Source organism: Delphinus delphis, chromosome 18, assembly GCF_949987515.2.
Source record: "Delphinus delphis chromosome 18, mDelDel1.2, whole genome shotgun sequence".
NCBI classification, from domain to species: domain Eukaryota; kingdom Metazoa; phylum Chordata; class Mammalia; order Artiodactyla; family Delphinidae; genus Delphinus; species Delphinus delphis.
The window spans coordinates 34,403,546-34,423,312 of record NC_082700.1 but is presented as its reverse complement, the minus strand read 5'-3'; the positions used below and the strand labels follow the sequence as shown (position 1 = coordinate 34,423,312).

The following is a 19,767-nucleotide window of genomic DNA, read 5'->3' as shown; positions in this document are numbered from 1 at the left end:
AAGATGCCTGATATAATCTTAAAGAAAAAGTATTATGTAACATTGTTTTTGCAGCACTGATGAGTTCAATGAAAAGAGAATCTCATACAAAAGAGTATCTCGTTCTTCTTAATGTCTGTACACTTGTCCATTACATGAACATAACAGCTTATTTAACCAATATATTACTGATCTGCATCTGGATTTCTAGGTTTTCATGGAATTTTATTATGCACAATTGTTACAAACTCTAGGACTTCCTCTTAGGTTTATATCTTTTGAAAGAAACAGTATCTCCGTAGATGGGTTATGTGGGCTGGCAGCTAGCAGAGTATGGCTACTTCTCAGTTCTTCCCTTTACATTCCTAGTCAATGTGAAAATGGAAGGCAAGAAGGTCTTCTGTTTAGAGACTCTAAAGATAGGTCTTGGTGATAAAGTCTTGGTGGTAAAGGCTGAAAATATCAACCCAGAACAAGTGTTTTTCCAGCTGTAACTATGTGTGATTCCCTTGGTTTTATTCTGTAGAGGATGTAATAAGACAAGACTGTAGGATCTGCCCTCAACGTGCTTCCAGTAAGATGAGCTAAGTCAAGTATGGTGGCAGATCTAATTCAAGACAAAATATAATGGCTCCTTTTCTCTCATAGCAAAACTTTGTGGAGTGAATGTAGAAGTCACTGTATGCTTTTAATTAAAGGAACACAATAAAATCTTGTATTGGAAGGTGGTTATTCTGGTCTCTTTGCAGAGATGAATTGGAAATTGTCTAGAAGAAGGAAAATTAGGTTAACCAAAGTTAAACTCATAAATAATTGAGCATTAATTAAATATCTGTGGTCTATGTTTCTCTTTGATCATAATTTCTCCCAATTTATAGACCTCTTTGATACTTCATTAATCCTTGTCAAAGATGCAGTTAACAATGATTATTACTGTGTATTAGGTTTTGCCTGGGCCCTGAAGAAACTATGCTAAATTACCAGCTATGATTGTCACTTGATTTCCTCACAGAGAACAATCAGAACTCCTTGTCTTAAGTGGCTTGGAATGTGAAACTAGTTAGTCTCTTAGATATTGTTAGAGGACCCTACAGAGCCCATTGGTGAAAGTTTAGAAAACATTGGGCTTCTTAAAATTGATTCTTGTAGTGCTTTAGGAAAGATCACTGAACCAAAAGGATAACGATGTTTCTGGTTCTGTTGTTAGCGTTCTCCATGGAAACATTGCTGAAGCTTCTGGACTCAATTTCCTTTCCCATGTGTGAATGTCACTGAAAATATCCAACTCCATTCTATCCCCATATAACTTAAGAAACTAAGCAAAATGAAGACTCAAAATGCATTTCAAATAATGAAGTTACAATGTAGAATGGAACTGGGAAAATGTCTGGTTTAAATTCTGGAAAGTACCAACTATACTATTCTGGATAAGTTGCTTAATCTCGCTTAGTCTAATTTGATGCCCATCTCACAGGATATTATGATGATTTATTTAATATCTTTGTATAACGTACAGTGTTATGTAATTTCTTCTAGTTTTTCTTGAGTAAATTCATATCCTTAAGCAACTCACTGTAAACAGTAGTTACTTACTTAAATTACTCTTATCTTCTATTATCAGCTGAATTGTGTCCTGCTCAAGTTAATATGTGGAAGTCTTAACCCCCAATATCTCGTAATATGACTGTATTTGGAGATAAGGCCCTTAAATAGGTAATTGAGGTCAAATGAGGTCAAATGAGTGGACTCTAATCCAATATGACTGGCGTCCTTATAAAAAGAAAATATTAGGACACAGACATGCACAGAGAGAAGATCATGTGAAGACAAAAGGAAAACATGGCTTCTACAAACCAAGAAGAGATACCTCGGAAGAAATCAATCCTGTTGACACCTTATCTCAGATTTCTAGCCTCTAGACCTGTGAGTGAGTAAATTTCTGTTGTTTAACCTCTTCAGTATCTGGTACTTTGTCATGGCAGCTCTAGGAAACTAATACAACTTTTTATGACCTCCTTGTCTCAAGTTGAAAGTTCAATATTTGGCATCATAGCTAGGAAACAAAAATATCATCTAGATTCCTGTTGTAGTCTTTCTTCCCCATTCTCATTGCTAGTAATTTCCATATTTGGGTTTGTTTTCTGTATCTTGTAAATAGAGCATTACGCTCATTTCTAGTCTTACTGCTAATATACAATAAATGTGCAGATACCGAATAGATTTTAGAGAAGTGCAACGTATAGTTGGTACATGTGTGTATGTGTGTGTATTCATATAGTTTATACTTTTTCTCTATTTTCTTCCTTTGGTGTGAGCTAAGATTCTCTGCTTTTGTGACTAGTACTCCTGAATATTAATCCCTGAATTTAATTCAGCAAAAATTGTCCAAAAAAATAATAATATGGGGAAAGAGAGAGTGATAGAGGGAGAAGAACAAACAATCAGGCAAGGGCAGTACTGTGAATTATTAGGTTCTTATTAATAAGATTATGTTAGTCTAGAGGAAATGACCGTAAATATCATCAGTGAGCCCAGTTGGTCTTTATTGACTGCTAGACACATCCCTGGGTTCTGTTCTTAGCCTCCAACTGTATGATTACTACTGTCTGGAAGTATTATTTGGACAACTAAAGTCACTTAATGGAAAAGGAATATGTCTTTAGAGAATCAACAGTAATTTTTCTATCTGATTAAAAAGCAATGTTGACTGTCTGGAAACCTCAGTCATATTTGTAAGCAGGAAAGCATTGGCTATTAAAAGTGGATGATGTAAAGAAATGAGCAGAAACTTTGGCGATAGGTATACCTGGATTTAATTCTCACTTCTACCGCTTGGCAGCTCGATAGCCTTAGGCAAGTTTCATACCTCCCTAAAATTCACTTAATTCAGTCTGTAAAATGGCATAATAACTTATTATAGCATCCTTTTAGGAATTTTAAATCAGTTATTGAAATAAAAGTACACAATATATAGACAAGTATGGATTCCTCAATAGGTGTTTGACCTTTCATTTCTCCAGTATCCCACCCGCATCGAATAAAGAAAAATACTTTTTAAAATTTACGAATATTTCATTGTTCTACAGTTAAAGCCATAAAAATAAAAATAATCAAATGGCCTACTATCATACCATTAGAAGAACCAAAAAAAAGGTGTTCGTGAGAGTTCTAAATTAGAATACAAGTTTTCATTAGGCACCTGTTTATGTATGCTATTCTGCTCTTTGCAATAAATAATTAAATTTAAAAGACTTAATTCCTCACTTTTAAGACTTTATTAGTTTACAAATTACATATCGACCTATGCTAAATTTTATACCAACCCATGCTAATGAATTCAGTACAGAAAACAAAAAACACTGCAGTCAAGCAAACTACACACACACACACACACACACACACACACACATATATTACTTAGATGCATTTATATCCTACCGTGTCTCATAAAGCAGTGTGGTAACTCACTGGAATACAGACAATCAAATATAATGGCAAAAGCACTTAATATAAACAGGGCCAAGGAAACATAGACAGAAGATGAAGAAAAGATGAGGGAAATGTGAACAGGAGGAAGTGTAATTAATCGAGTTATATGTTTTGACCTTAAGATTCTCTGTGTGGGGAGTTCCCTGGTGGCACAGTGGTTGGGAATCCACCTGTCAGTGCAGGGGACGTGGATTTGAGCCCTGGTCCGGGAAGATCCCACATGCCACGGAGCAACTAAGCCCGTGTGCCACAACTACTGAGTCTGTGCTCTAGGGCCCATGAGCCACAACTACTGAAGCCCACGTGTCACAACTACTGAAGCCCCAGCGCCTAGAGCCCATGCTCCACAACAAGAGAAGCCACAGCAATGAGGAGCCCGCACACCACAACGAAGAGTAGCCCCTGCTCGCCCCAACTAGAGAAAGCCCATGTGCAGCAACAAAGACCCAACACAGCCAAAAATAAATAATAAATAAATTTATTTTAAAAAAAAGATTCTCTGTGGATAAAACAACATGTAAATAATTGGTTACAAAGCCACATTATTTGAAGGTGCCAGACTGCACATTAACAGTCTGACACAAAGGGACAGCACAGGAAAACTATTCAAAGATAAAGATTTTTAAATCTTTAGAGCAAGTATAATGAGCTCGACACACATTTCAACACTCCACATGTTAATCACATGTTCAAAGTATGTCTCAAAGTCATTGGAAATAGTTGCTGTCTCTGTCCCTGATATGTAAAACTGATCTGTGAGGTGTAAAACTCAGGAGATATTGATATCCACTTTTTGGCAACTGAACAGGAAACAAAGTTGTTTTGCAGTGATAATAAAGAATGAAGTAAATGCAAAAGGATACAAAAGACAAAGTACTGAGGGAATGTATTAACAAAAGGAATAAAACTAAATTCTGGTGACCTGGGGCCTATGATTGTACACACTCCATGGAAATACCCCAGCCTAAATACTGGCATAGGAGGAAGGATACTGCGAAACCCATCACAGTATAATCCTTTTAAATGTCCCTTTCAAGGTTGGCTCCACTCAACATGAGTATAGGAAATCTTCCCATCAGGCAGAAACACTGGCTGCCCAATGATTGACCAAGAAATTAATGCACTAATGAATAAATGATGCTAATTTATTTCTACCCCTGACAACGGGAAACAGCACATACTCTGTGTTAGTGGTATGTCCTCTTTCCCACTTTTCTAAATGGTAAAATATGTTTTTCCCTTCTTTGCTTTATATCATGTGTGGCAGGCATGATGGGAAATGGCTACCAATGGTTCTGTTACTGATTTCTACCTTCATTTCACTGTGGCTAAAGAAGATACTTTGTATGATTTCAATTTCTTAAAAATGTATTGGTACTTGTATCGTGGCCTAACTTATGGTCTTCCCTGGAGAATGTTCCATGTGTACTTGAGAAAAATGTGTATTCTGCTGTTGTTGAGTGGAGTGATCTATATATGGCTGTTAGGTTTAGTTGGTTAAATGTGTTATTCAGTCCCCCTACCTCTCTACTGATCTTCTGTCTAGATGTGTTATCCATTATTGAAAGCAAGGTATTGATCTCCAACTGTTATTTTAGAACTATCTGTTTCTTCCTTCAATTCTGTCATGTTTGCTTCACATATTTCAGGGTTGTTTGGTACATATATGTTTATAGTTGTTATATCTTCTTGATAGATTGAACTTGTTATCAACATATAGTGGCCTTCTTTTCCTCTTGTGATAGTTTTTGATTTCAAGTTTATTTTGTGTGATATTAAAGTAGCCATCCCAGATCTATCTTCCTTCCTTCCTTCCTTCCTTCCTTCCTTTCTTTTTCTCTCTCTCTCTTTCTTTCTTTTTTTTTTTTTTAACTATTTGCATGGGATATTTTATTCTATGCTTTAACTTTCAACCAACTTGTGTCTTTTGAAATCAAGTGAGTTTTTTGCGGACAGCATATACTTGGATTATGGTTCTTTTTAAACTCCATTCTGCCAATGTTTATCTTTTTATTGGAGAGCTTAATCCACTTACTTTTTCAAAAATTACTGATGAGGAAGAACTTAATTCTGTCTGTTTCCTGCTTGTTTTCTGTATGTCTTATGCATTTCTTGCCCCTCATTTACTGCATTACTGACTTCTTCTGTGCTTAGCCGATTTTCTTGTAGTGAACTCTTGATTCCCTTTTCATTTCTTTTTGCTTATAGTCTATTGATATTTTCTTTGTGGTTATCAAGAAGATTACATTTACCATTCTAAAGTTAAAACAATATAATTTGAATTGAAACCAACTTCAGTAGCACACAGAAACTCTGTTCCTCTACAGTTCCATTCCTCCTCTTTACATTATTGTTGTCACAAATTACACCTTTATACTTTGTGAGCCCAATAACATGGATTTATGATTATTTTATGCATTTGTTTTTTCAATCATGTAAGAAATAAAAAGTAGAGTTACAAGCCAATAACACAATACTGGCTTTAGTATTTGCCCATGTATTTATCTTTACTGGAGATTTCTATTTCTTTATACAGCTTCGAGTTGCTGTCTAGTGTCCTTTCATTTCAACCTGAAGGTTCAGTTTAGCATTTCTCATAGGGCAGTGGTAGGAAGTTGTAAAACAAACGCCCTCAGCCTTTGTTCATCTGGGAATGTATTAATTTCTCCCTAAGTTTTGAAACCAGTTTGGCCAAATATAGAATTCTTGGTGGACAGTTTTTTCTTTCAGCACTTTAAATATGTCTGGCCTCTTGCTTCCGTGGTTTCAGATAGGAAATTAGCTATTAATCTTTTTGAGGATCCCTACTTTGTAACAAATTTCTTTTTTCTTTCTCCTTTGGGAGAAAAGATTCTTTCTCTGTCTTTTGGCTTCTGAGAGTTTGATTATACTGTTTCTTGTTGTGGGGTTATTTGAGTTTCTCTTAGTCCTGAAATCAGCCAAAGATTTACAGCAACCAAACACATACTGAACCAGGGAAGAGGCAATTTGAAAATGGCAGGAAAGCTCTGTGGCATTTTTACTTGCCCTTGCCCCATCCACTGTTAGTGTAGTGATGGTCTTAAAGTGGTGGAGTCTTAATGCAGTGATAGTCTTAAAGTAGCAGCAGACCATTCCTAGTATGGGACCCTCAATCCTGCTTCAGGAGGGAGCAGAAGAGACTGTACACTCAGATTATTATGTGTATCTGTTCTAACCTGTCTGGGAGCTACCTGAAGGACTGACACAAGGTGCTTATCTCTGTCTTAGCTAACTTGGAACACAGTCTGGAAAAGCAGTGGTCATTGCTCAAAAAAAGTGCAAGGTGAACTAACAAAGCACAGATGGCTGGGGCAGAAGACTGTGCATTGAAATACAATAGACCACATAAGATGCAGGAGCAAAAGTTGGGGGAGATTCTTTGGGAAATAAGAACATTCAAAAAGTACACGTGTCCAGAGAAATTAAGAAGGCCACATGCATACTCAAGATAAGATGCATGTTCTGAAAACACCAGAGGAGTCTCTAAGTTTTTACCATGGGCTGAGCCCTGAACTCAATTCAGGTCAGCTAAATCTTGAAGGAGTGATCCAGCAATCTGCACACTGGGGAGAGGTGTGTGGTTTTGAGTGTGCATGTGGATGTGCTTGTGTATATTTGTTTTTGTTTGTTTTAGGTGCAGGAATTCAAGGAAATCTCTGTCAAAACATTAGCTAAACATGAACTAAAGGAACAGAGACTTCAGTGCCTACATACGATAAGGAATACAGTCATTGCAAAAATAGTTTGGAAAGGTCCCTAAACAAACAGACTACTACAGCCTTCAACAATCAAAAGCCCAGAAAACCCTGGGAAAGTGGGAGAATTTGATTTCCATAGACACCACATTATAATATTTGAAAGCCAAATTTTCAACCAAAAATATCACAAGGTATACAAAGACATGAAAAAGTATGGGCCATTTAAGAAAACAAATTAATTGATGAAACCATCCCTAAGGAAGCCCAGACTTTTCTCCATTGCATATTCTTGCCTCCTTTGTCATAGATTCATTGACCATAAGTGCATAGGTTTCTTTCTGGGCTCTCTATTCTGTTCCAGTGATTGATGTTTTTGTGCCAATACCATACTGTTTTGATTACTGTAGTTTTGTAGCACAGTCTGAAGCCAGGGAGCATGATTCCTCCAGTTGTGTTCTTCTTTCTCAAGATTGTTTTAGCTATTCAGGATCTTTTGTGTTTCCATACAAACTTTAAAATTATTTGTTCTAGGTCTGTGGAAAATGCCCTTGATATGTTGGTATAGACTGCATTGAATCCGTAGATTTCCTTGGGTATGATGGTCATTTTAACAATATTAATTCTTCCAATCCGTGACCATGGTATACCTTTCCAGCTGTTTGTGTCATCTTTAATTTCTTTTATCAGTGTCGTATAGTTTCCTGGGTACAGGTCTTTTACCTCCTTAGGCAGGTTTATTCTTAGGTATTTTATTCTTTTTTATGCGATTTTAAATGGGATTGTTTCCTTAATTTCTCTTTCTGGTAGTTAACTGTTAGTGTATAGAAATACAATAGATTTCTATATATAAATTTTGTATCCTGCAAATTTACCAAGTTCATTTTTGAGCTCTAATAGTTTTTTGTTGGTGTCTTTCAGATTTTCTATGTATCATGACATCTGCAAACAGTGAGAGTTTTACTTTTTCCTTTCCATTTTGGAGTCCTTTTATTTATTTGCTTTTTCTTGTCTGATTGCTGTGGCTAGGACTTCCAAAACTACGTTGAATAAAAGTGGTGAGAGTGGGCGTCCTTGTCTTGTTCCTGATCTTAGGGGAAATGCTTTCAGCTTTTCACCATTGAGTATGTTAGCTATGGGCTTGTCATATATGGCCTTTATTATGTTGAGGTATGTTCCCTCTGTGCCCACTTTCTGGAGAGTTTTTACCATGAATGGATATTGAATTTTTTTTCAAAAGCTTTTTCTGCATCTATTGAGATGATTATACAGTTTTTAGTCTTCAGTTTATTACTGTGATGATAAGAGACCTAAGACAGCTACAGAGGCTAAGTGACCTTTCCTTCCCTGAATGGGTAAGTATCCTTGTTCTGCCTTCTAATTGAGTTAGTATCTGAGTAAAGAACTGCCAGGTGTCATTTAGTTCACAATACACTGCTGTGGCAACGTAGAAATGAATTTGCCTAAGTCATTTGGCTTTTCTAAATTATAGTAAATGAATATACTGAATGAATACTTCAACTTAAGGAAATGTTCTTAAAAATATATTAATGTAGGCACTTCAGTGGAGAATTGAAAACAAAACAAAAAATTCAGGTAAAGGGTTGAAATAAAAGTACACTCAATTGTATCCAGTTTCCTCTTGTAAATCTCTCTTTTTAATTTGTGTGGACAGTCACTTGAGAATATCTGACTTGGGGCTAAGGAAATCTAAGCCTTCTTGGCCACACTGTATTCTCTTATGTCATTTAATAAAGACACCAGTTGTGTTGCTGAAAAAATAGTGGGAAAAATTAATCCCTCACATCCAAAGGGCGGCTCTTGAAAATATGTGGATTGTTGTAGTTATTTTGCTCTTCTGGCCTCAGAAGTTCTAATCTTAACCTTAGCCCCTCATGGAGAGAGACATTTTAAACCAATTCCCACATTACTCATTATGTGACTGTTGAATAAGAGAAACCCAGCTCTTTTCCTGTGCTTTCAGCCAGTTATCTTCTTCAAAAATTTGTTTGGATTGTTATACCTTAATCTTGCCTGGCAAGGGACTTATGGGAAGGTTCTTATTATTTGAAAGTTTGGTGCCAGTATATCTGCAAAGAAAGAAGAAAGTAAAGAAGGAAGGTTGTGTTTATCAAACATCCCAGTAGTGAAGGTGTGTGAAATCAACTTTTGAAAAAGTTAATCTGTCAGAGTTTAGCCATATTATTACATTTTATTTTATTCATTGAAAATAAATAATTATCAATGAATCCTTTCTAGATTTTCTAGTTTTCCAAAGTTCCCTGTCTTCACATTCTAAGAGGAAAAATGGTATTTTAAGTCACTGTTCTCCACCTTATATTATTTATAATCACTCCTCATGACCTCTTCCTTCAAAGAAACGTGATCCTGAGAAGTGTCCTTTGTTTGTCTTTGTGGAATAAGTGATGGGATGCATCCTGGAGACCTGTGAGATGTTTAAATTGTGGTATAATAAAACTAGGATGGAGAGTTCTGGAAAGATCTGGAAAGATGGCTGGTAGAGTGTGGCCAGATGTGGGAGAAGAGAGACGTACAGAGAGAGGGAGAGGAAATTTTCAGAGGGAGAAAATTAAATAAATAATTAAATAAGTTTTGTTGTGTGGTGTGGGATGCAAGCCTTTCTCTCCCCCTTTCCTTCACAATCTCTTTGTTAAAGACTGTTTTTCATTATTTTTACTAAGATAGGATTTGCCGTTTTGTTTGGATACTGAGAATGGACCCATGGGAACAGTTACATTTGGGTTATCTCTGACTATACTTAATGAAGAACATAAATATTGGCCACACTATCTATGCACATGCTATCACCATGCCTTTTTTGTTCTCTGTTCATATATCTAAGTCCTCTTCTTTCTTTAAGGTCAATCTCAAATCTCATCTGAAATGTACATTTATTGATAGATTCAACCCATAATGAACTGTCCCTTCTTTGTCTTCCTTAGGCTCTGATTATTTATAAAAACTCATTTTTGAACTTAGAAACTGGCCAATATGATATATTAGTTATTTCAACAACGTATGTTATATCCTCAACACAGTTATAAGCTTTTGCGGGGCCGGGATCATACATTCTGTAATTTTTCTCAGTACTTACACTTACTTTGATAAAAAGCGCATTCATTCATCTAAACATCATTTATTGAGTGTTAATTAAATGTCTCAACTCAGTAAATATTGTTTGAATAAATGCATGCATGAATGAGGGAGTATGCAATAGGTAGCCTAATGTACCGCCCAATGTGAAAAAAACAAAAACATAAACACAAAAGCAAGCCAAAAAGTGGACCAGGACTTTCTGTAAAATATCCTGCTTTTTGTTGGATGATGCCATGAAAATAAAGATGCTCCTGAAAGGTCTTAATAGCTGACCTAGAATAGTAAACAATTGAAATTCTCTCAGGCTTATTCAACCCTATCACTGGACACATTTATACCTCTCAGGAATGTTATTAAAAGAAGAGATTAATAAAGCTTTTGTAGATGAGTTGATAAATCTCTAACTATTTAAATCTTCATTTCCTCCTAGGTTTTCTCTATTTTGGGTTTCCAAAAGATTTCAATAAACCACAGGATAATTAAAAATTAGACATTATCTTTCTTACCTTCACGTTTTTTGATGATAAACACCTTTTTATTGTCTCCATAGTGCTGCCCAATTTCCACCAGTACAGTTCTTAAGTGAATTTTGCTCTGGATGGTGGGATATAAGATGTAAATGAATTGTTTGTATATGTTTTAGAATTCTTCAAAAGGGCCTGGCCATGGAAATGCATTGAATATTACTTAAATAACTAAAGTAACTTCCTCAGAATTATTATTCTATTCTGGTTAGGATACTATCTGCTGTGGTTTGTTAAAATTTCCCTTTAGAGTGGTTTTAATTTTGTTTTTGGTAGGGTCCTAGGATTTATTGCCACACCCATCCTGCATCTGTTTTTCTTTGAATTATTCTCCTTGCAGTTTCTGATTCATACAGGGCCTTACAGGTTAGTGACAACCTGGCCATCACAACTCTGGGAAGGACAGGCCTACTTTTCAGAGGTGTTGATGTTTTCTGTACCTGAAGGTTTTCAAGAGATACCAATCTTCCTCACCACCTCCCTTGGCCCTCTTAATGGACTAAGAAGTTCCTCAAGAAATTTCTGTAGGATATCTGTACTAACTTCTCAATATTGTTCCATCCTGAGTCTAAATTCCTGGCCTCAAGGTAATGTTAGATTTCTAGCTCCAGCCCCTATTTACATAAGGCCTATACTAAGGAACAGAACCCATAGACATCAGTCTGCTCTTATTTCTCTGGATTTAATTTCTCTGTTACTTTCTGAAACATGCAGTGTTCCTTTCTTTATTTTAATCTCAGCTATGTGCTTTTAATTTTTTCAAAATTGACCCAGAATTTACATGTGTCTCCAGTAAGAGTACATTAAATTGAGCTTAGTCTGCTATTCTACTGACATATTTGAGATCCAGATAATTTGCTACTTAACTGGATTCAATTACCTATATATTTCAGGCATCTAAAACTCACCATGTTCCAAATTTCCCTCCTTATTGTTACTAATTTTCTTGGGAATCTGAATGACATTAAATGGAATAAAGTTAGTGAGTGGCCCAGGAATGCCTGAAAGTTTGTTTGTCAGAGTGGCCAAGGAAAGTTAAGCAAGGAAGAAAACCAAATGAAAAACAGAATCACATTATTATGGCTGAGTTTACTCCCAAGATTCCATGCAGAGCTCTCTGTAGAGCTGGGTTGGGTTATAACTTATGCCAGAGCTCTGCGTGGGGCTGACACCATCTCATGCCAAGCTCTCAGTTCTGAGCTAACGTCCTCTCTAGTCCACTCTATGGAGTGGAAACTTTGGAGGAATGACCAATGTGTTCCACGGTGTAGGAAGAGGGAAATTGTGAACGTGACTTTCTAAATTGTGGAGGAAGTAACCACTGTAAATGTGCCTTGAACTATGTTGTTTAATTTGACCAGTCAGATCAATGACTTTCCCCTTGAATGAAATGCTGCTACGTATATGAGCAGAAAAACAAAACTGGTATAAGGAATAGATAGCTAGAGGGAAGCAGCCGCATAGCACAGGGAGATCAGCTTGGTGCTTTGTGACCACCTAGAGGGGTGGGATAGGGAGGGTGGGAGGGAGGGAGATGCAAGAGGGGAGAGATATGGGGACATATGTATATGTATAACTGATTTACTTTGTTATAAAGCAGAAACACACCATTGTAAAGCAATTCTACTCCAATAAAGATGTTAAAAAAAAACTGGTATAAGGAGATGGAGAGACTGGGAGTTTTATTTTCCCACCAATTAACTTTTCTGCTGACCATAACCTTCCCTTTGAGCCTCCTAGACCTTGGGGATGATCGCAACCCCTTGGGTTGGGTGATGGCAACCCCATCTTCACTAGAACCTCTATAGTTAACTTTGATTTTTCCCACTCCGTCTATCCATCCCATGTATGCAGTCAGACATCTGATCTTGGACTTTTACTGACAAAATATGCTTGAATATAACCATTTCTTTTCACTCCCACTGCTACTGCTATTGTCACTGCCTTAACTAGGGCTTTATCTTTAAGTTCTTTATATAAATATATAAATATCTATATATAAATAAAATATACAAATAAATAAAATATAATATTCTGATGATTTTAAAGTATTTTATTGATAAAGACTTTTCCTGATAAAGATACACAATATCTTATATAAATATTTTTGTATTATCTGTTCTTTTCTTAGAATTTTAGTCATATGATTCTATCTCTTGGTATGTCTAGAACTTTTTGATTGAATGCTGGCTATTTTATTTGGCTTTTTTTTTGTTTTTCTCAGTGGAAATGTTGTTTTGCTTCAAAATATTTTATTCTACCTGGAAGTAGCAAATCTTCAAATTACAATTTTTTAAATGCTTTCAAATATCAATACTATAGGTGTCACAAAATCTAGAAAAATGACATTTAAAAATTAACTACTGCCAGGTGTGTCTCTATAAAACTTTTCCCCCACTCTTTTATCTATATATTCTTTAACTGCCTCCTCATATGACAGTTTATCTATTTTAGAAATAAAATTTTAAGAAATAAACTTTGTAGTTTATAGACATAGATTTCTTTTAACATGGTTGATTAGAATTTGCTTTTAGTTATTAATAGTTTAGAAAAGTTTATTTCAGCTTCACAATTTATTATTGATAATGTCACATTAATTTTCATTGTTAACTTTAAGAAAACCTCTATAGATTACTTCCTCATAAATATTTACTATTATAAATGCATTACTGATTTCAGTACTGCTATAGGTTTGTGCATAACAGGAATTCTGATAAAATACTCATTCACACCATTCCATTACACACATTATTGATGGAATATTTTCTTTCTTTCTTTCTTTCTTTTTCTTTCTTTCTTTCCTTCTTTCTTTCCTTCTTTCTTTCTTTCTTTCTTTCTTTCTTTCTTTCTTTCTTTCTTTCTTTCTTTCTTTCTTTCTTTTCTTTCTTTCTTCTTGGCTGTGTTGGGTCTTTGTTGCTGTGCACAGGCTTTCTCTAGTTGCAGCAAGTGGGGGCTACTCTTTGTTGTGGTGCGCAGGTTTCTCATTGCGGTGGCTTCTCTTGTTGCAGAGCACGGGGTCTAGGCACGCAGGCTTCAGTAGTTGTGGCTTGCAGGCTCAGTAGGTGTGGCTCACGGGCTCTAGAACACAGGCTCCGTAGTTGTGGCGCACAGGCTTAGTTGCTCCGCGGCATGTGGGATCTTCCCGGACCAGGACTCGAACCCGTGTCCACTGTATTGGTAGGTGGCTTCTTAACCACTGAGCCATCAGGGAAGACCCTGGAGTATATTCTTGAGAGAAGAAAATTTCCGTTTTGACTAAGCATTGATGAGAACTGAATCTTTGACTTATCTTTCACATGCCTGATGACTGAAATAATTTTCCACAGAATAGCTTATGGTTTTATACTTTTCAGTTCTTTTTTTCTTCTTCAAACGCACATGCTTTGAGAGCTGTGAAGTGCAAGACATGGCTATATTGTAAGGTGGTTTTTGTCCTTATGCTTCTGTGTCTTGTGCTAGTTAAGTCAGTAGAGTAGTCAGTAGGAGTACTGGAAGTTATTCCTGTAATGGGATAGTATATAGTCAATTACATATGGTGGTGTCTGAAAATCACATAATAGCCTCACTTAAAACATCTCCTTAGGGCTTCTCTGGTGGTACAGTGTTTGAGAGTCTGCCTGCTGATGCAAGGGACACGGGTTCATGCCCCGGTCTGGGAGGATCCCACATGCCATGGAGCGGCTAGGTCCGTGAGCCATGGCCGCTGAGCCTGCGTGTCCAGAGCCTGTACTCCGCAACGGGAGAGGCCACAACTGTGAGAGGCCCGCGGAACGCAAAAGTATATATATATATATATATATATATATATATATATATATATATATATATATATATATATATATATATATATATATATATCCTTAGCCAGATTTCAAAAAAGCCGGTGGCCATTCCAATATGATCCAATGTAGCAGAATATGATGGAAGGAAAATTGGCAAAGAAAGAGATGCTGGTCTTCCCTGATGGAAGTTAAAATATCTCACTTTTGACAATTTTGCAAAAACCTATAATTACATGAACTAATTTCTAGGCTTCTTCGTAGGACCTAAAAAGGAACCCATAGAGTTGTGGAACAACAATAGAAGCTACTGTGATGAGAAGCCCAGGCACCGCAACAAAGAGTAGCCCCCGCTCGCCACAACTAGAGAAAGCCTGCACACAACATTGAAGACCGAACACAGCCAAAATAAAAATAAATATTTATTTTTAAAAAAGTAATACTCAGGTTTGAGGCATGAGAAATATGATGAGGAAAAATTAGCTAATGTTTTCAGAACTTTTTAAATATCAAACTCAGTCTCTAAGATTTTAACATTATATACAACATTGGTTACTTATTAGTGGTTTGGGAAGGCCAATTGAAAATTTTCTGATCTTACCGTATTGAAATTCATGGCCCTAATGTTTTCCACATTGACTATATGAATGATGAAGAAAATTCAATCATGTATTTCATTTCCAACTGGACAGAAAACAAAATTTTAAAAAGTGGACTACTGACTTTTGATTTCTTCTAAGGCAAATGTATAGGTAATTTTTATTCCCTGAGTAGGAGAAAAGTGGTGGAAGAGGGCAGGGTTAAGAATTAAGATTTCAAGACCGTGAGAGGTAGATGGCCAACCAGAGTTCCTAAGGTTCGGTGCCTGTAACTGTTGCCGTCGCTTAAGCCTGCCAAAGCAGTGGTATGGCTGCTGCCCTCGTATTTGCTACTTCTAGAAACATTCTTGCCAGTAGTGGCGGCAGCGGGACTCAATTACCCCCTTTTCGCTCTCTCTCCAGAAGCTCCAGATGGCGTCTTCCGTGGGCAACGTGGCCGACAGCACAGAACCAACGAAACGTATGCTTTCCTTCCAAGGGTTAGCTGAGTTGGCACATCGAGAATATCAGGCAGGAGATTTTGAGGCAGCTGAGAGACACTGCATGCAGCTCTGGAGACAAGAGCCAGACAACACTGGTGTACTTTTATTACTTTAATCTATACACTTCCAGTGTCGAAGGCTGGACAGATCTGCCCACTTTAGTACTCTGGCAATTAAACAGAACCCTATTCTGGCAGAAGCCTATTCGAATTTGGGGAATGTGTACAAGGAAACAGGGCAGTTGCAGGAAGCAATTGAGCATTACCGGTATGCATTGCATCTCAGACCAGATTTCATCGATGGTTATATTAACCTGGCAGCTGCTTTGGTGGCAGCAGGTGACATGGAAGGGGCAGTACAAGCTTACGTCTCTGCCCTTCAGTACAATCCTGATTTGTACCGTGTTCACAGTGACTTGGGGAACCTGCTTAAAGCCCTGGGTGGCTTGGAAGAAGCCAAGGCATATTATTTGAAAGCAATTGAGATGCAACCGAACTTTGTGGTAGCTTGGAGTAATCTTGGCTGTGTTTTCAATGCACAAGGGGAGATTTGGCTTGCAATTCATTACTTTGAAAAGGCTGTCACCCTTGACCCCAATTTTCTGGATGCTTATATCAATTTAGGAAATGTCTTGAAAGAGGCATGGATTTGTGACAGAGCTGTGGCAGCTTACCTTTGTGCCCTAAGCTTGAGTCCAAATCATGCAATGGTACATGCCAACCTGGCTTGTGTATACTATGAGCAAGGCCTGATAGATCTGGCAATAGACACCTACAGGCGAGCTATTGAATTGCAACCACATTTCCCTGATGCTTACTGCAACCTAGCTAACGCTCTCAAAGAGAGGGGCAGTGTTGCCGAAGCAGAAGGTTGTTATAATACAGCTCTCCGGCTGTGTCCCACCCATGCAGACTCTCTGAATAACCTAGCCAATTTCAAACGAGAACAGGGAAACATTGAAGAGGCAGTTCGCTTGTATTGTAAAGCATTAGAAGTCTTCCCAGAGTTTGCTGCTGCCCATTCAAATTTAGCAAGTGTATTGCAGCATCAGGGAAAACTGCAGGAAACTCTGATGCATTATAAGGAGGCTATTCGAATCAGTCCTACCTTTGCTGATGCCTACTCTAATATGGGAAACACTCTGAAGGAGAATGCAGGATGTTCAGGGAGCCTTGCAGTGTTATACTCGTGCCATTCAGATTAACCCTGCATTTGCGGATGCCCACAGCAATCTGGCTTCCATTCACAAGGATTCAGGGAATATTCCAGAAGCAATTGCTTCTTATCGCACTGCTCTGAAGCTTAAACCTGATTTTCCTGACACTTATTGTCATTTGGCTCATTGCCTGCAGATTGTCTCTGATTGGACAGACTATGATGAGCGAATGAAGAAGTTGGTCAGCATTGTGGCTGACCAGTTAGAGAAGAATAGGTTGCCTTCTGTGCAGCCTCATCATAGTATGCTGTATCCTCTTTCTCATGGCGTCAGGAAGGCTATTGCTGAGAGGCATGGGAACCTCTGCTTGGATAACATAAATGTCCTTCATAAACCACCGTACGAACATGCAAAAGACTTGAAGCTCAGTGATGGTCGACTGCGTGTAGGATACGTGAGTTCTGACTTTGGGAATCATCCTACTTCTCATCTTATGCAGTCTATTCCAGGCATGCACAATCCTGATAAATTTGAGGTATTCTGTTATGCCCTGAGCCCAGATGATGGCACAAACTTCCGAGTGAAAGTGATGGCAGAAGCCAATCATTTCATTGATCTTTCTCAGATTCCATGCAATGGAAAAGCAGCTGATCGCATCCATCAATATGGTATACACATCCTTGTAAATATGAATGGTTATACCAAGGGTGCTCGAAATGAACTCTTTGCTCTCAGGCTAGCTCCTATTCAGGCAATGTGGCTGGGGTACCCTGGGACTAGTGGCATGCTTTTCATGGATTATATCATCACTGATCAGGAAACTTCACCTGCTGAAGTTGCTGAGGAGTATTCTGAGAAACTGGCTTATATGCCCCATACTTTCTTTATTGGTGATCATGCTAATATGTTCCCTCACCTGAAGAAGAAAGCAGTCATCGATTTTAAGTCCAATGGGCACATTTATGACAATCGGATTGTGCTGAATGACATCGACCTCAAAGCATTTCTTGATAGTCTACCAGATGTGAAAATTGTCAAGATGAAATGTCCTGATGGAGGACACAACACCGATAGCAGTAATACAGCTCTTAATATGCCTGTCATTCCAATGAATACTATTGCAGAAGCAGTTATTGAAATGATTAACAGAGGACAAATTCAGATAGCAATTAATGGATTCAGTATTAGCAATGGGCTGGCAACTACCTTGATCAACAATAAGGCTGCCACTGGAGAGGAGGTTCCCCATACCATTATTGTAACCACACGTTCTCAGTATGGGTTACCGGAAGATGCCATTGTGTACTGTAACTAATCAGTTATATAAAATTGACCCATCTACTTTGCAGATGTGGGCAAATATTCTGAAGGGTGTTCCCAATAGTGTACTGTGGCTGTTGCGTTTTCCAGCAGTAGGAGAACCTAATATTCAACAGTATGCACAAAATATGGGCCTTCCCCCAGAACCGTATCATTTTTTCACCTGTTGCTCTTAAAGAGGAACATGTTCGGAGAGGTCAGCTGGCTGATGTCTGCTTGGACACTCCACTCTGTAATGGACACACCACAGGGATGGATGTCCTTTGGGCAGGGACACCCATGGTGACTATGCCAGGAGAGACTCTTGCTTCCTGAGTTGCAGCTTCCCAGCTTACTTGTTTAGGTTGTCTTGAGCTTATTGCTAAAAATAGACAAGAATACGAAGACATAGCTGTGAAACTGCGAACTGATCTAGAATACCTGAAGAAAATTCGTGGCAAAGTCTGGAAGCAGAGAACATCTAGCCCTCTGTTCAACACCAAACAATACACAATGGAACTAGAGAGGCTCTATCTACAGATGTGGGAACATTATGCAGTTGGCAACAAACCTGATCACATGATTAAGCCTGTTGAAGTCACTGAGTCGGCCTAAATAATGACTGTATGTACAAGAGAATTACCCCTGTACCTGAGCCTCAACCTTCTGGGGGAAAGGGAATTACTTTCTCCTTATCTGTACAATACCATGTTGAAGATGGATGACAATGATAAGAAATAGCACAGCCAGACTTGCTTCCTGCATGATCATGATAGGGAGAGACACAAGAGATGGGAAACTGCTGTTCCACAAGGAGTCTCCATAGAATTTTGCAGCAGCCAGGTGTCTGGAAGGTCTGGAAGGTAAGTCTGGAAGGTCTGATCTCCCTTGGTCTTCCATGGGATGGATAGTTAGTGTGGAAGCGAGATAGAGATTGCCCAGCCGTTTTGTGATTATCATGGATTGATTGAGTCTTCTGAATAATTTTTTTTCTTTATATTTTAGGTATTGGAGCTTTTAAAAATGTTTGGTTTCAGGTATTTTTGTTCATGTGAAGTGTATATGATTCTCTTGAGATAAGGTTTTAAGCTAAAATATTCCTTGTTTTAGTTTCTGAACCCTACAGATAAATGGGGACTTTGCTGGTGTAGTCTTTTTATAGGTTTTATAAACCACTTGAGCCTATATCACTCATTTTAGTGTCTGATATAATGTTTGGAACTATCAGTGCTTTGTTGGTTTATAGATGATGGCTTAAATTCTTTTTCTGGTCCGTTTCCTTCTTCCCTTCCCCCCACTTTAAAAATTCTCCTGTAACTTGGCTAACAAAAAACCAAGTCTGATTCAAAACCTCCCAGAGTGTTTCTCTTAACCGCATCATCTGGTGCCAAATGAAGATTCTTAGGAGTGATTATTAATTATGAAGGGCACAGTTGTGGTACTGTCACTGATGATAATAATAATGGATTTTTGGCCTAGAGTTTTGACCTATTTCACCAGTGTTTTACCATTGACTGCCCCTCTATGCTGCTTCCAAAAGTGATAGTGTGTGATAAGATTTTTACTTTCATTTCTAAAGTTTGCTTTTTTTTTTGAGTCCTGTTCTTCCTTTTTCTTTCAGCAGAAA

The 19,767-nt window shown here is 37.8% G+C and overlaps 1 pseudogene; it reads left to right on the top strand.

Moving 5' to 3' along the window:
• Window positions 1-19,322, top strand: part of LOC132413540 (UDP-N-acetylglucosamine--peptide N-acetylglucosaminyltransferase 110 kDa subunit pseudogene) — a 62,203-nt pseudogene extending 42,881 nt beyond the window's left edge.
• Window positions 19,323-19,767: the final 445 nt, after the last annotated feature.